Source organism: Micromys minutus (genome assembly GCF_963924665.1).
Source record: "Micromys minutus genome assembly, chromosome: 17".
In the NCBI taxonomy this organism is placed as follows: domain Eukaryota; kingdom Metazoa; phylum Chordata; class Mammalia; order Rodentia; family Muridae; genus Micromys; species Micromys minutus.
Window position 1 is genome coordinate 44,696,500 of NC_137952.1, and position 14,627 is coordinate 44,711,126.

General features: G+C 36.3%; 1 pseudogene across 1 annotated transcript; it reads left to right on the plus strand.

The window, feature by feature from the left end:
- Positions 1-3,753: 3,753 nt before the first annotated feature.
- On the plus strand, positions 3,754-4,433 carry LOC308431464 (large ribosomal subunit protein uL29m-like; annotated as a pseudogene). Its single transcript has one exon. The product of its transcript is annotated as a large ribosomal subunit protein uL29m-like (transcript).
- The last annotated feature ends 10,194 nt before the right edge of the window (positions 4,434-14,627 follow it).

Genomic DNA, 14,627 nt, shown 5'->3' on the forward strand with positions numbered 1-14,627 from the left:
GATTCGGTTTGCAAGGATTTTGTTGAATATTTTTACTCATTAGTGAGATTGGTCTGAAGTTCTCTTTCCCTGTAGGGTCTTTGTGTGGTTTAGGAACAAAGTTCATTGTGGCCACGAAAAATGAATTATATAGTGTTCCATCTGACTTAATTTTGTGGAATAATTTGAAGAGTAGTGGTATTAGGTCATCAATAAATGTCTGTTAGAATTATGAACTGAACCCTTCTGGACCTGGACTTTTTTTAGTTGGCAGGCTCTTGATAACTGATTCTATTTCTGTAGGTGTGATGGAACTATTTAGATGGTTTACTTGGTCCTGGCTTAACTTTAGTAACTGGTATCTGTCTAGGAATTCATCCATTTCCTCCATATTTCCCAGCTTTGTTGAATATAGTCTTTTGTAGTAGGATCTGATAATACCTTGAATTTCCTCAGTTTCAGTTATTATGTCTCCACTTTCATTTCTGATTTTGTTAATTTGAGTACTCTCTCTTGGCCCTCTAGTTAGTCTAGCTAAGGGTTTATCAATCCTGTTAATTTTTTCAAAGGACCAGCTCTTGGTTTTGTTGATTCTTTCAATGGTTTTTTTTTTTTTTTTTTTTTTTTTGTTTCTATTTGGTCAATTTCTGCTCTGAATTTGATTAATTCTTGCCTTCTTTTCCTCTTGGGCGTATCTGCTTTCTTTTGTTCTAGAGGTTTCAACTGTGCTGTCAAGTTGCTAGTGTATGCTCTCTCCAGTTTCTTTTTGGAAGGACTCAAAGCTATGAGTTTTCCTCTCTGTATTGCTTTCATTGCATCCCATAGGTTTGGGTATGTTGTGTTTTCATTTTCATTAAATTCTAAAGACTCCTTAATTTCTTCCTTTATTTCTTCTTTGACAATGCTATCGTTTAATAGAACATTGTTTAGTTTCCATGTATATATGGGATTTTTGTTGTCTTTGTTGTTATTAAACACCAGCCTTAGACCATGGTGATCTGGAAGGATGCATGGGAATATTTCAATCTTCTTTTATCTATTGAGGCTTGTTTTGTGACCGATTATATAGTCAGTTTTTGAGAGGGTGCCGTGAGGTGCTGAGAAGAAGGTATATTCTTTTGTTGTAGAATGAAATATTCTGTAGATATCTAATAATTCCAATTGGTTCAAAACCTCTGCTAATTTCACTGTGTCTTTGTTCAGTTTCTCTTTCCATGATCTGTCCATTGATGAGAGTTGGGTATTGAGGTCTCCAACTATTATTGTGTGGGGTGCAATATATTTTTTTGAGCTTTAGTAGGGTTTCTTTTATGTATATGGGTGCTCTTGTATTTGGAGCATATGTGTTAAGGATTGAGAGTTCCTCCTGACAAATTTTCCCTGTAATGAGTAAAAAGTGTCCTTCCTTATCTTTTTTGATAACTTTTGGTTGAACGTCTACTTTATTTGATATTAGAATGCTTATTCCAGCATGTTTCTTGGGGCCATTTGCTTTTTCTCAACCTTTTACTCTGAGATAGTGTCTGTCTTTGTCTCTGAGATGAGTTTCCTATATGCAGTAAAATTCTGGATTCTGTTTTTGTATCCAGTCTGATAGCTTATGTCTTTTTATTGGGGAATTGAGTCAATTTATGTTAACAGATATCAAGGAATAGTTGTTGCTGTTTCCTGTTATTTTTGCTTTTAGAGGTAGAATTGTGCCTGTGTGTCTTTCTTCTTTTGGTTTTCTTGCTTAGGAGTTTTCTTATTTTTACTAGGATGTAGTTTACCTCCTTGTATTTTGTTTTCCACCTGTAATTCATTGTAGTGCTGGGTTTGTGGTCAGATAATGTGTAAATTTATTTTTGTCCTGGAATATCTTGTTCTCTCTTTCTATGGTGATTGAGTGTTTTGTTGGGTATAGCAGCTTGGGCTGACACTTATGTTTTCTTAGGTTCTGCATGATGTCTGTCCAGGATCTTCAAGCTTTCATAGTCTCTTTTGAAAAGTCCTTTGTGATTCTTATTGGTCTGCCTTTATATGTCACATGAACTTTTCCCTTACTGCTTTTAGTATTCTTTCTTTGCTTTGGGCACTTGGCGTTTTGACTATTATGTGTTGGGAGGAATTTCTTTTCTGTTCCACTCTTTTTGGAGTTCTGTAGGCTTTTTTTTTTTTTTTATGCTCATGGTCATCTCATTTCTAAGGGTAGGAAAGTTTTCTTCTACGGTTTTGTTGAAGATATTTACTGTGCCTCTTAGTTGATATTCTTTGCCCTCTTCTATTCCTATTATCCTTAAGTTTGGTCTTCTCATTGTGTCTTGGATCTCCTGGACATTTTGTGTTAAGAGCTTTTTGGCTTTTGCATCTTCTCTGACTGTTTTGTCTATGTTTTCAGTGTTGTCATCTGCCCCTGAGATTCTCTTTTCCATCTCTTGTAGTGCATTGGAGATGATTGCATCTATGACTCCTGATTTCTTTTTTAGGTTTTCTACCTCTAGGGTTGTCTCTTTTAGTGTTTTCTTTATTGTTTCCACTTTCATTTTAAATTCCTTCTTCAGTTCCTTCATCTCTTTGATTCTGTTTTCCTCTAGTTTTTTTTTTTTTTTTTTTTTTTTTTTTATATTTTTTTTTTTATTTCTTTGAGTGTTTTTTGTGTTTCCTCTTTAAAAGCTTCTAATTCTTTATGGTTTTCCTCCCATTCTTGTTTAAAGATCTCCATCATCATCTTGAGGTATGATTTCTGGTCTGAGTCGTCTTTTTCTGGAGTGTTTGGAATTCTGCTGTTTGCAGTAATGGGAGAGCCGGGATCTGATGTTGCCAGGAGGTCTTGGTTTACATTGGGTAAGTTCTTTTGCTTTCCTCTTGCCATCTTGTTGTCTGTGATTATATGTGGTTTTCTTGTTACTCATTGGTTCCTGTCTCTGTCATGTACCTGGTCTGTATCACTGTATCTCTGCTATTCCCGGTGGCAAATGGCCTGAGCATTTGGTCCACATGCCAGGGACATCCGGTTGCAAACCAAGTCCCTAAGGCAGAGTTCCTGCTCCCCTAAACCAATGGGGGGATGCTTTCTGCCCGCTCGGCCCAGACCTCTTTGTGCCCTGGCTACTCGCAGTGCAGTCTCACCAGGCCTGCGTCCTGTGGATATATTTCTTTGTGTACACATGTAATTATATTCAACATACATGTTCATATGTATTCTAATATACATTATAACTAAATAACTCATTATAATATATTTAAGCTTTACATATCCTTTATGTTTTTCCACTGTGTCTACTAGTCATCTCTTTGAGTAACTCAAAATTACTAGTTAGTTCTTATTCCTGTACATCTCCTTCTAGTGTAGCAATTAACTGCTTAATGCTTTTAATTCTTTAGCAACAGCATTAATTGTATTATACCATTAGATGATTATCTAGGTTTAGCCTATTTCTAGCCTTTTCTCTTTTTTTCTTTTTTTCTTTTTTTTTGTACATTATGTAAGTGATAGTTTAAACATGTATACAGTTTTCTATGGGCATCTCTAATGTGATCGGTAATCCTCAAAACAGAAAGACGAAGGTGGAGAGAAAGAGGGAGATTGAGGAAGAAAAGGAAAAGAACAGAATGAAAAGGGGAAGAGTAGTAATAGGAAGACAAGGAAGAGGATGAGGATGAGGAAGATGAAGAGGAGGATGAGAACAAAGGTGAAGACAAGGACATGGAAGCACATTCACAGTAATAAATATTGCAAACATGTTTAACTATAGAAATAATATATGACTGACACAGTCAATCTACATTAGAAACATGGCTACCAACAGTCTAGTGGGTGTTTATACAAGAGCCTTAGTGTTCCTGAAGGCTGAAAGTTCCCTAGTAAATCCCAAGGTCCCTGCTCACTCTGATTGCAGCTCTTTTCTTAGTACGTTGCGTAAGAACACATCACATGTCACACCTTCCCTCCAATATAAATTACTTTATACCATTCTGTCAAAGAAAGGAATAGAAAAAAATTTTGATGACCCAAAGAACTGGGGGAAAGAAACAGTCAAATCTGGGGCTTCCTGGACCTCCCAACGTCTGAGCAACCAAAGTAATGAAGACTTACATAAACTTTGGTAAGTCCTACTGAAGAGAAAGAAAATAAAGACATGCTTCTAATGCTAGAGCAGGGGGACAAGCCTCAGAGATTGCCAGTGGTGCAGAGTGGTTAGAAAAAGTGTCCGATTCCATGAATGCCTTAGATAAAGTTGTCCAGGAGAGGGAAGATGCCTTAAGGCTTCTGTAGACCAGTTAAGAAGAAACCAAGACCTGGTTTTTGGAGAAGGGACATCTTTGGATGAGTTATCTGGCACAAATTTAAGCAGTGCACTATACCTTGGTACTTACATAAAAGATACAACAGTAGGTGGTTCTTCACAACACCTTATGTGGATTACTTTATCCGATTGCAAGTTGAGAAATTCACCCGCATCAAGACAAAATAGACAAGTTTATAGAAAAAGAATAAAAAAACATCCTCAAGGCAAAGTTTCCACATCTCTCTCAAGATTGGAAATCAAGTGCTAAGAGGAGATCTAGAAGTCTGGTTCCATTGTTCTTAAGGTCTGTATCCTGACATGAATATCTGCTAAGCCATTTATAAAGACCTACAGATGGTAAGAGGTGTAAAAATAAGAAAGGTCCAAGTTAGGAGGCTTCAATCCTACCTAAAAGGGGGAAGGAAATAAACATGGAGGCAGAGGGAGAAATGAATCTGGGTGAGAGAAGGGAAAGGGGGAACACATCAGATTTGGGCTGTGGAGACAGGAAAGAAATCCAGAAAGCCAAGAGAAGAAATGGAAATAAGAATTCAGGGGGGGGGAGGGGTGGGAGGGGGAAGCTGGAACTTTAGAAGATACCAGAGAATCATCAGGTGACAGATTCTCAGGACTCACTTGGGGTGAGCATAACCAAAATGCCCAATATTAGGGACAGGGAACTCTGAGTCCACTTCCAGTAGAAAGACAGGGTCTCAAGTGGAGGGACAGGATTACTAACACATAATAAAAATTTGTGACCCTGAATTGTTCCTTTATAAAAGAATGACAAGGACAAAAATGAAGAAGAGACTGGCATAACCTGGGATCCATCTAAGAGGAGGCTTGAAGTCCTGACACTAATACTAATGCTGTGATGTGCTTACAGATGTGAGCCTGGCATAGCTGTCCTCTGAGAGGCCCTAGGAGCAGCTGACTGACACAGAGGCTAAAACTTGCATCTACCCAATAGACTAAAGTCAGACACCCCTATGCTTTGATTAGGGGAAGGATTAAAGAAGCTGAAAGGAAGAGTGAGCCCACTGGAAGACCAGTAGACTCAACTAATACAGACTCCAGGGAGCTCACAGAGACTGAGCCACCAACCAGTAGCATAGACAGGTCAGCTGAGGCCCCTGGCACATGTAAAGAAGAGGTTTGCCTGTCTGGCCTTAGTTGGAGAAGATTTCTCTAGAGACTTGAGGCCCCAGGGAAGGAGGAGCCCTAGTGGTGGAGGGAAGAATCAACTGAGAGGCAAGGGGGATGAGGAATGTGACATGGAACTGTGGGATGGAGGTCAGGGGCAGGAGTGGGTAGCAACTATTAGAATATAAATAAATAAAATACAAAAGCATTGTTGTAAAACAGCAAAATGAAAAAAAGAAAAGAAATAATATATATGTAAAATTAATAAAACCCTAAATTAATGAAGACAATATGAGAATAACACACCAGTTATTCATATCTCTAACAAAACTCTAACAGGATTCATTCTGGTAAGGTATGAGCCTCTGAATTTCTTATCCAAAACCTCTGACTGAAAAAGGTTGGATTCCTCACCTCTCTTTCAGATATTTTCAGAATTGTGCTGAGATAAATGTCTTTTTTCTCACATAAACTGAAAAGTTCCCGAAGGGTACCTATAAATAAAATTCTACCACAGCGACAACACATGGATACATTGAGGAAGAAAGGAGAAAGCTTAAGAACAGAAGGCAGACATGGGAATGTACATCAAATGAATTAGTTTAGATAGCAGAGAACAGTGGAGTTAATATTCAGTTAATATCTATCTGAAAAGCAATACGAATAGTAGTTGTAAATTTTAAAAAATGTAAATCATACACTCAGCTGCAAGGGTCAAAGTCTATTATATTAACAATCATATAACACTGTAGAATACAAAGGAAAATAAGAATGAAAGGGACACAGAAATAAACACACGAAGTCAGAAACTGAACTGAGCATTGTGATACAGGTGGGTATGCCACCTTCTCCAGAAGATGGAGCAAGAAGATTCCCAACTTCAGTGACTCTCTGAACTACACAGTAGGTTCAAGGTCTACCTGAGTCAGTTAGCATGGCCATGTTTCAGCATTTTTCAAATGTACAAATGATTAAACATATCTTGCCAGACAAGTCACTGCAGCTTGCAGTTTTCACAGTTGGGTAAGATTGATAATTTTTCTCCTCTAGTAGCATGCATATCACATCCAAGTCTCTAAAACTTACTCATTAGATCTAAGGCTTCTAGGTCTGTATCTCCTTGATTTCTTCACATTCTACGACACATTTATGTGATATTTTCAGGAATGGGACCTTGCTCTCAAATGCTAGAGCAGTAGTTCTCAGTCTGCAGGCCATGACCCCTTTGGGGGTCAAATAATCCTTTCACAGGGGTCACATAAAATCACCAGAAAACACAGATATTTACATTATCATTCATCATAGTAGCAAAAGTACAGTTATGAAGTAACAACAAAAGCTATTTTGTGCTTGGTGTTTAACACAACATGAGGGACTGTATTAAAGGGTCACAGCATTAGAAAGATTGAGAACCATTGTTCTAGATGGTAACCATGAACAAATACAATGGCCTCTAATGTTAGAAGTTCTAAGGGAATACACTAGCCAACAGATCCAAGATAGGTAACCAAATTCTAGCACTAAATTTAGTATTTGTTAGCCTTATGTGTTTGGTAGGAGCATTGTTGAGCATTATGGATAATTCCATTTAAATTCTACTTCATGTATATAATGTATATATTTGTATATGTGTATATTTATGGATGTCTGTATGTGTGTAAAATTTCTCCAGTGGCAATTTTACATATGCATTTTTCTAAGTGTTTTTAATATTATGTATTTGTCCATATAGTCTATCTTAAATCCTGCCCCCCCCATAACCATTTTCATTTAACACACTCTGTTACAAATTTTTCCTTGAACCCTTTATCTACTTTCATTTATCTGTATAGACACAGCCTTTTCCTAATTTTCTGACCTTTATAAGAATTCTAAATGGAACATACATATCTGAAGATTCAAAGTTAATCTTCACAAATGAGGAAAAAATGGTCATTTGTCATTCTAGGTCTGTGTTACCTCATCTATACTGTTTCTAGTTCTATCTATTTACATGAAAATGTCATAATTTCATCTTTTCCTTAGCAGACAAGTGCTGTGCCATTTTGTAAATGCACAGCATTTTCATGTTCTATTCATCATATGATGGACATCTAGACTGTTTCAGTTTCCTGACTATTGTGAACAGAACAGCAAGGAACATGGATGCGCAGGTATTACAGTAGATACATGCCAAAGAGAAATATCTTTTTCTAGCTCTTAAAGGAACATCTGCATTGATTTTCAAAGTGGCTGCATCAGTTTTTAATCCTACTAGCAGTCAAACGGTGTTTTCCTTTTTCTATATCTGTACCAGCATAGGCTGTCTTTAATTTGGGTTGTTTGTTTCTTTGCCATTCTGTTTGCAGTACTAGGAAATCTCAATGTAGTTTTAATTTGCATTTCCCCAAGAGAGCATGAATCACATGTGAGTTACCAATGGCTTTCAGCTTAGATTTAAAGCCCACACCAAAAGTCAACATCTGTATTTTGCACCAATGCTGTGCCCAACAACCTCTAGGTTTTATTCTGCCTTTTCTCTGATAACTGGGGATAGTATTAAACTGACGCCTAGTTATAGACATCTCCTTTTGCAGGAGATGGAAATTAACACAGAGAGCAACAACTGACCAATGTTCGGAGAATAAGAGACTAGAGAGTGTTCAGTCCAAAATGGAACAAGTATATCACAACCCCTCCTCCCATGGCTCAGACATAATTTTAAAGGAGAGCTCAGAAAGATTTTAAAAGCCAGATGTGGTGAATGGCCTCAAGGAAACATTTTTTTCTGTAGACTGCTGAGCAATTTTGAAAGTACACTTATTAATTCAATATGTGAATTTATCCATATAAATTCATAGCAGAAAGAGTATGGACAGCTGTTCAAGCTGAGATCAGACAAAATCCCTGCATGGAGTATAGAGGTAGGCAAGAAGTTCCAGCTCCAGCTAAGTAGCTATTGTCAATAGATAGGGATAAAGAAGAGAGGGTCAATTTTCTTTAAGGTATGGTCCCTGGTAGGTGGCCACACATCCAAGAGTTTATGGTCAGTGGCAAATGAACATGATGGGTTAACAAAAGGGGGAGGGCAATGTTGTGCTGGTAATGTGGACCAGAGAAGGGTGAAGAAAGGGGCTAAATGTCATAACAAACACATTATGTGAACTTCTTTGAGAAATGCATTGGAGAAACTTTTGAGGTGTAGCTCAGTGATAAAAATGCTTCTCCAATATTTGAGAGTGTCTGAGTTTAATCTTCAGTAGCAGAAAAAAATTAATGAAGAAGCAATCAAAACTAACAATGCTGCTGGTTCTCAGTATATGTGCTTTTGTGTCTGATGATCCAATCAATCTCAGGTCTAAAACGTTTAGGAAGTAAATTGATACTACAAACAGAGATGCTCTTATTTCCAAAGCAAATAGTACAGCAGTGTTATGTACAGTTTTTTTCTTCTATTTTGCTATTTTAAGTACTGTGGTTATTACTTATCCTATGTGGGAGAGAGTTGTTAGGTCATACATAAATAACAAAATCTTATATAAAGAACTGAAACTATAAAAAAATCTTGCTATCTGTGGCAAAGTAAAAGGTGGCGACTAGGGAAAAGTAGTGAAAAATCACCTCCCATAGATATGAAAAAAATAATTATAAATTCAAAGATTGCTTTGATTTTGAGAAATCAGACATAGAAGGTATTTTTTTATTTTCTTTATTGGTTATTGTATTTATTTACATTGCAAATATCCCCATCCATTTGCCTAAGAGTTTCATAAAGTCTTTTTTAATAGATGAGTAGCTTCCATTCTGTAAGTATACCACATTTTCTGTATCCATTCCTCTGTTGAGAGTCATCTGGGTTGTTTCAGTTCTGATTCTTACAAATCAGGCTGCTATGAACATAGTACAGCATGTTTCCTTATAATTGAGCATGTGTCCTTATAATATGTTGAAGCATCTTTTGGACATATGCCCAGGAGTAGTATGGATCCACAGGTAAAACTATTTCCAAATTGCTGCCAATTCTAAATATATTCGACTTATATTTCCAATTTTAAGTATGTTTTCAAAAGTATTTCTGTATTTTAGCAAGCTATTCCCTTTTATTTTGTAATATCTTTTGATTTATCTCATTATTTGTTTGTATTTTTCTTTTAAATTATGTTTGAGACTTTTGAATATACAAGGTACTAACACATTAAAAGAGCAAAGCCAAATATTAATAAATCAGGTACTATTAAAATAATTTCAACATTCATAGAAATAGAAAAAAGTAAATGTATTTTTAGCATTTCTCTTTAAGGGCAGTATTTCTGACACCCCAGTCCCCAAAGTAAAAATAATACATAGATCTATGTAAAGTACTAGCCAAAAGCCCATCTACTGTCGTAAGAAACCAGAGTGATCCTTTCATCTAAAAGATACCACTCTCTTCCCACTGTAATTATTTGTTCGATTCTGTTTGGTATCTTCTTCCTTAGATGTTTCTTAGACGTCCCACTTAGGGTTTCTGTTGCCACAATGAAATGCCATAAATCAAAAGCATGTTGAGGAAGGATAGGTTTACTTGTTTACAAGGCCACATCACAGTTGATCATCAAAGCATGTCAGGACAGGATCTCAAGCAGGCAAGAATCTTGAGTCAGAGGCTAATACAGAGGCCTTGCTACTTACTGGCTTGATCTTCATGACTTTACTTAGCCTGCTTTGCTATAAAACCTAGGACCAGTGTTGGGATGGCACCACCCACCTTGGACTAGAACTTCCCTAATCAATATCTAACTAAGAAAATGCTTTATGACCTTATCTTATGGAGGCACTTTCTCAATGAGGTTAAATCCTTTTAGATGGCCCTAGGTTGTGTCTAATTCACATAAAAGTAGCCAGGATGCATGTGTAAGAATTTTCCTCTAGATACCATTCACTAATGACTTCCTTTGATGCTGGAAAGCCTCACCACTTTACTGTGAGGTATAGTATATTAACTCCTAATCATTTTATCAAAATTATCAGCTTGTCACTATATCTTCCTTAGATCTTCAACCCCCCCTCTTAGCTTGACTATTTCTGACAGATCTTATTACCTGGTGTCAACTTGTGTATAGGACTGAATTATTTTCAGGATTTGTTAAGCTCCCCTTACAAATTATGAGTCAGATAAATGACTTATTTTGACTTTGTTTATGATCATAAATTCTTCCTATTGTGTTTCTGGCTTCTATTTTTCATTGTCTTATTTAATATTTCATGCATATGTATGATATTTACATTATTTCCATCCCTCCCTTCTCCAACTTCAAATTTTCTCATATCTCTCAACCATTCCCATGCAAATTCATGGCTTCTTCTTTAATAATTATTGTTTTTCACACACACACACACACACACACACACACATACACGCACACACACACTCATATGTATCTGTGTATAAATGCAGCCTACTGAGTTCATTTATGGTTACTCCAAAGTATACTTTTTAGAGTTGGTAATTTAGAACTGGATGATTTATCAGAAGCATCAGCTCATGGGGAAGAATTATTCTTCTCTCAGGAGTGATTAATTGCCTCTGGCTCTTCATCTATACGTGGATCTCAGTGAGATTTTCCTCTATCCGTGTTGATATATTGCCTGGTGTTATCATTATGCACATCTTGTTTAGTGAACCACGTTTTTGATATTTCATGTGTACATCTTCTATTTCACTTTCAGAAGACACTGTCTCACATGAGACATCCTGGGCTTTTGGATTTTACAGTCTCTCAGCCTTAATTATAGATGTAGAAACTGGAGATGGAAACTCTACAGTCACTTCTTTTCTGCATTTCAACCAGTTGTGTACCTTTGAATATTCTCCATCTGCTGGGAAAAGAGTATATTTGATGAGGAACTAGACCACACTTATTTTGGGGTATAGAGATAAGTAATTAAAATATAGTCATATACAGTTAGTTATATACTGTTAAAAAACTGGCAGCCATTGGGTATATGGCCTCATTAGCCATGGTTAGACAGATATCAAGCACAAATGCTTTTGATATTGAAAAGCCCTAATAATAATAAGACAACTGTTGGGTATCCTTAATACATAGGGGTCAGTATTGTACCATTGGGAATATCTTGCTGTGGTGGACATTATTGTGGACTGTAGGCTGGACTTTGTCCTCTACTCTTTGAATAAGTTTTTAAAAATTATAATGTAATTTATTTTTAAATTGCAAGGAGTATCTAATGCATTATGATTTTTATGTAGCATAAAATTTTGTTCCTAAGTGTCACATTTTTACCTATCTGAAAAATATGTCAAGTAAAAGATTTTTAGACAATTTCCATTTTATATTTATAAATGTAGACAAGAAACTGATAGTGGTAAAATCCTATTGGAATTACGAATTGGTAAAGAAGAATCTCTGGCCTTTCATTTTATATTCTATAATACTATTTTAATCTTTTATAATATGCACATATTGCTTTTATAATATTAATGAGAAGAAAGGGGAGGAGGGAGAGAAGGAAGCCATTAATTAGATAAGCACTTTGACCTTTGGCCGATTCATTTATTATAGTCCTGCAGTGCCAAGCAAAGGAGTATCTGTAATAATGGCATAAGCTCAGGCAAAATTCAGGTTTCATCAAGCAACTTAATGTCCCTCTGCATTCTAAAGTAGCTCTTTAATGCATAATTTAGTGTGTCTGTAATGAGTTCTGCTAACCAGTGTGACTACCCATCCTTATATTCTCCACTGAACAGAAGAACTGCAGTGAAGGATTTTAATATAGTCCGGGCCATATTCATCACAAGTTGCATTGCCTATGTCTTGCATGGCAACCTACATCTTTTTAGAATATGATGCAGAAATCTTAAAGGTAGCCTCTCAGTTTTCCTTAGTGTGACCGATGGCTCTGGAAGGCACAGGCTGAATTTTTAAAATTTCTGTCATAGCCTTTTAACTTTTAATGATATAATAATGATTTATGATTTTTCACTTTTGCATAGCATTTTGTTTCAAAGCACCATAGCTTTATCTGAGGAATGAATATATCAAACGTGGAATTTGTAGCTATTTTCCCATTCTATATTTATAAAAGCAGACGGGAAACAGATAACAGTAAAATTCTATTAGAGGTATGAACTTGTAGAGAGGAGTCTCTAGACATTTATTTTATGTTCTTTAATAATTACTTTAATATTTATAATATTCACCACCCTGTATTTTCTTTGAAAGCATGAAGTGATAAACTGAATGAACAATCTATTAAAGAAGTCCATGGCTATGGCAGGCAGAACTTACAGAACCATGGTTTGCAGTCTGGGGCATGCTTCCATGTATGTTTGCTTGTTTTGTTTAGGTAAAATATAGATGTAATGCAGAAATCTTATCTATTCCTGGCTTCGCCCAATCTGCATTATGTGTCTTCCCTAAACTGTAACAACCAAAAGCAAACACAGTGCTTGGTTGATTTTGCATTTCTGCATCTGTCTCAGGGCCCCAAGTACTCTTGCCTATGGCTACTGCCCCACAGATTTCTTTAATTGATTCTCTGTTCAATGAGATTTCTGCTAAGAAGTTGAGTCCTATCCTCTTCTCCTATCCTCTGTCCTTCCTCTTATTCTGCTACCTATAGACCTCAGCTCTTCACACCTAATGTTAATCCTAAACTTCCCATCACTCATTTTCCTTGTTGTTTCTTGCATTTGAATATGTGGTGATATTTTCCTTCATCATCTTTGCATAGATTAACTTTCTCTATGACTGACAGTGTGAATAATGAGAACCTTTCTTTTATTTATTCTTTTAATTGAATATTTTCTTTACTTACATTTCAAATGTTATTCACTTTCCCGGTTTCCCCTATAGAACCCGCCTATTCCATCCCCCCTCACCTGCCTCTATGAGAGTGTCTCCCCCACCCTTCCACTCCCTTCCATCTCCACACCACATCATTCCCCGACACTGGGGCATTGAGCTCTCACAGGGTCCATCAAATAACCAAAAGAAAAGTACTCATTTTATTTTGTTTTTTTGCATGCATTCCCCTCACCCCCCACCTAGTTTGTGTGTATGTGTGTGTTCCTGTGGAAACCCGAGGATGGTTTATAGTTTTTCCTTCCCTACCTTGTAAGAACTTTGTGAAGTGGAATTTAGTTCTTCTTGATTGCTAGAAGGGTGGGTTTGCCCACCGATTGCCTCACCGGCCTGAAAAATTATGATTTATTCTAGCTCTTCATTTTTTTTTTAAAGTACCAAAGTAATATATGAGAAATATCCTTTAAACCATGGAAGATATTTTGATGAAGAGAAAAGTGAATTACCCTTGCTATCAGGGAACATATTGTATTATAAAGCTTCTAGTATCACTGGTACTATTTCTTCTTCATAAAAAATTTATTGTTAAACATATGCTTTTGAGTGTTCAATGAATGTCCAACATACTAAGAAAGAAAGTCAGATAACAACAGTTGAGGACAGTCTATTACAGGAAATTGGTGGCAGTATTTGGTCTTTAAAAATAAAATATGTTTTCTTTAGGACGTTTATATTTTCCTACACAAATTTGTTTTTAGCAGAAAAAGCCCTAAACTTGATAACAAAAGGGATGGTTCAAAATTTGTTTTTTCTGTTCATTATAGTGATTTTTTTTTTTTTTTTTTGCAAATTACTTCACCATTTTGTGAACTGTTATTGCCTGCTTTTTACAAAGGATAATCCAGTACTTGTTAAGAAAATATGGTAATTATGTTCTGTACGTACTTGGCACACACACACAGTCATTCAGTAGATAAGATTAAATGTTTTGCATTCTCAGCAGACCCCATAAGGTCTATGAGAAAGCATCCAGTATCCAGAACCTACCACTCAGAGTAAGCTGGACCAGTGTGAAATAGTAAACTTCAGTGTGTGCAAGGAAATGTTGACAACAGTGACTTTTGGGGAGTAGTAAGTGGGAGGGTTGGGAAATGTCAGGTAGCATTACATATGATTGTGCTGATGTCAACTGTGCACATGTACATGCATGTTATAAATACTTAAGTCATGTTTCTCTATCATAAAAATGAATTATATTCTGTTTCCACAAATGCAGAGGAAAATAACCTACTGGATACAAAGTAAAAGACCCATTAAAAGGATGGTATTGTTGTCATTTAAATTGAGGAAAGAGGGAGAAGACAGGAGGCATAAATCAGAAGCCTCCAAAACACCTACTTGTTTTAGAATTCAGAGAGGATCATTCATGAATACAGCATAGTATAAAACCTCT